This window comes from Gossypium hirsutum, chromosome D04, assembly GCF_007990345.1.
Source record: "Gossypium hirsutum isolate 1008001.06 chromosome D04, Gossypium_hirsutum_v2.1, whole genome shotgun sequence".
NCBI lineage: Eukaryota > Viridiplantae > Streptophyta > Magnoliopsida > Malvales > Malvaceae > Gossypium > Gossypium hirsutum.
This window is the reverse complement of record NC_053440.1, coordinates 39,598,249-39,601,953: the sequence shown is the minus strand read 5'-3', so window position 1 is coordinate 39,601,953 and position 3,705 is coordinate 39,598,249.

The window sequence follows — 3,705 nt, the reverse complement described above, 5'->3', positions numbered from 1 at the left end:
AAGATTCACGTTGTGGTCCTTAAGTGTATTTAATGGACCATATTTCACGAATATTGTGATTCTTTCTTGGTTAATATAATCGAGTCTTAAGTGCTATATGTACCCCTTATTAGAGTGAGAAGTTTTAATCTTTTTATTCACTATTTCAGTGTGAAGCATCAAGTAGTTATTTGGTTTGATAAAGTAGAGATTGTTTTACATCCATCCATTATAGATCAAAAGAACGATTTTTGTGAATAGAAATCCTTTTATTGAAAGTCACAAAATAAACATAATTAAATAAACATGCTACAAAAATTAAATTCCTCTTAAAACAAGGTACATAAAACACATCTTTTAAAGTGATCTTCCTAAAATTATCAAAATGTAAAATAACTTCTTCCACTGCTTTGACTAAAATATATCTTCCATTTTCGGTCTGCAACGAGAGGGTATTGTTATGCAGACTTCTCATTTTGCTAAAACCTATAAAGAAACACACACATGGTTAGTGACTCTAGAATCAATAACCTAGTTGTCAACTGATTCTTCCACTAAGCAAGCTTCAACCACAGAGAGTTTCATACCTTTTCCCTTTTCGGCTAGGTAATATTTATACTATTTTTAGGTAATATCTAAAGTACATTTTTCTGTTGTAGGAGAAGCATTTGATCTTTTTAGGATCCTTCAACGCCTTAGTCTTCTTTCTATCCACATGAGGTGGAACCGAAGGTTTAGTCCGTTTCTTCTTTCCCTTATATTTTTGCTTTCCTTAAGAGGACAAGAGGCAAATAGCTAAGTTTGCATTAGATCTCACCTTAACCTACTTACCACCATTCAACATCAACTCATAGGATTGTAATTCCTTCATGATTTGAGTCAAGGTAAGTTTCTTTTTCCCCAAGTTGTAAGCAGCCCTAAAGCCAACGAACTCTTTAGTTAAGGATTTGAACACTCTTTCAATCTGAGTGTTTGATCTACCACAATTTGTTGTGGCAAATTAGATTTTTTTTCAATACTTAACAAGCTTGTTTTTTTAGTTCTTTTGCATGTTTTTATTACATTTTCTATTTTTATTAGTTTATGTTTAATTTCAGGAAAATAAGTGTTTTTACGCAATTTTTAGCCATGTAATGACCTAATGGACCAATATAGGCCTAGGGATGAAATAACGAGCCAATTGTGACTGATTTTAGGCTGAGAACGTGAAGGATTATGGCTACATCGCAACACCGAGATGTAGGGTCACGACACCAAACTTTGAATTCAATTAATTCACCTTAAAAAATTAGTGTCGTGGCTCTAGTCCTGTGGTGTCACAACACTGGATGACTGAACGCTTGGTTTGTGCAAGTATACACAGTTGTTATCAAGTAATAAGTAAGTAAAAGAGTTATAGTCTCCATAGGGATTGTGTGTGCTAATCAATATATTGCAAAATTAAAGTTAACAATTTGATGATAAAAACACAATATCTTGAGTGATGGGTGATTAACTCAATTAAATTATCTAGATGCAAGATTGATCTCTAATGAAATTTAAACTAAATGCAAAGTATGAAATGAAATGTATGAATGAATTTAGTAAAAACACAAACTTCAACAATCAATAACATGAATAGGCTAGTATAATTACATCATTCAACTTAGCTTATTTTTATCATGCTTAAACAGTGTTCGAAAATTATTCCATGGCAACTCGATCTTTAATGAGTTTGGAAACCAAATTAAGTCTTTTCAGAATCTTTTACTTAGTAAAACATGCATTTTACTAATCATATTAAACTAAGGGTTTCTTAGGATTCATGTGAAGTAACAGGAACGGGTTAGGTTTGAAACAGTTTAATCACATAAACCTAAAAACCATGCAAGATAATAGAGCTCGTTAAAGTTATTATGAACCTTTAATTTAGTCGGGTTAGGATCTAAATTAAGCATGCACATTTTAATTATTATGTCCACTAGCCGTCATCTAGTTAGGACCGCTCAACTAATTCTAATGCATCTAATCATGTATGAAGGAAATACATACTTGAGTTTAATTGAAAACTTGATCGATGAGGCACAAACACTATAGGCATGATTTAAATAGACTTCACTAAATAAATGCAATCATTTACGCTAAACATAATTACTTGATGACAAGATAATAAATCTCATTACAAACATAATTAAAATCAAAATTACAAAGTAAAGGAAGAATAAAATCTGTCGAATTAGCAGTCTCGTGAACTCTAATTGAAGATGTTTTACTCCAATCCTTTAGTTGATCCTTTGCTAATGGATCCTCAAGGTGGTCGGCCAAGAGATAAGCTTATCAATGTTTTTGGCTAAGAAAGAAAATATTAGATGCTATGCTTGGAAATGAAAGAATGAGAGAATAAATGATGATTGAGAGATGTGAAGAATGAGGGATGTAGGGATGAGAGATGATGGATGATTGAAATGGGGAATGAGTGACGGTATTTATACTTGAAGTAGATGGTAGAGTTTACTAAAAATAGGGATTGGAATCCCTCCATTTTCTCCATTGCTTGGCCGACCATATTTTTTGGAAGAAGGTGGATGATGTTTCCTTTATTTGAGATTTAGGCATAGGTTGAACGGTTTGAAGGGCAATATTTGTGTACTGATTTCCAATGATTCTCTAAATGTAGGGACGTCTAGTAATTATCTCGAAATAGATTTTTGGGCAGCCAACATGCTTCTGTCGAATTTGGGCTTGACTCCCCCTTGTTGGATGGTTCTGTTTAAATAATCAGACTTGTCCCCCACGTAGCATCATTTTAACTGGGTCAAAATAACACCTTGTTGACCCAATTAGCATGGTTTTGTCGTCCAACATAGGAAATAGATAGCTCATGTTCATGCAACTTTATAATAAGCTCTTTTTTAAATCAACTTCATGGTTCCACTGCACAATTAAATATAACACATTAATAAAAAAATGAAATATTTTAATTTATGCACAAAATTCATATAATAAAGCACAAATTTGCATATTTTATAAATTCATGTCCATTATCGAGGTTTAAGCAAAAGTCACTAAATTAATTAACAAACACTCGAGATTAATATTATTTTTAAGTAAAAAGGTGGTAAAATCTACTAGAAAAAAATGTATATAAGTAGATGTGTTTAGCCTTATTACAAGGGCCTTTGTAACACCCCAAAATAGGGTCTAAGAGTTTTAGGATTCCAGCATAAGTTAATGATGATTAATGTATGTATGTCTTAAAACTTGTGCAAATGCTATGAATGACATGTGTTGGCTTTAAAGTATTGAAAACTGTAGTGTACAAGTAGTGAGACGGTGGTGTGGCATCTTTATATTTGGGCTCAGCGACCAGGCCAGGTATAGGGTGTTACAAGCTTGGCCGATTGAGCCACTTAGTTTAGTTTAGTTAGTTTATTTTATTTTATTTCAATTTAGTCAGTTTATGTTATAAACCATAATTTTTCCCTTTGTTCAACTTGAATTTGATTTCGATCTAAGCTTTTATTTAAGTAGTTTTTATTTATTTCTTTTCGATTTTCAATTGCAATCGAGATTGTCTTCGCAATTGTCAAAGGAAATCTAGCTTTCGCACGCAAATCAGTATCGATAAAGATCAATTTCTTTATTCCCTTTTTCTATTTAATTTTCTTCTTAGCATGTTGGATATTAAATTATGGATAATTACATCTAGATCTATGAGTGGCTAATTTCCTTAGAGAGATTAATGAT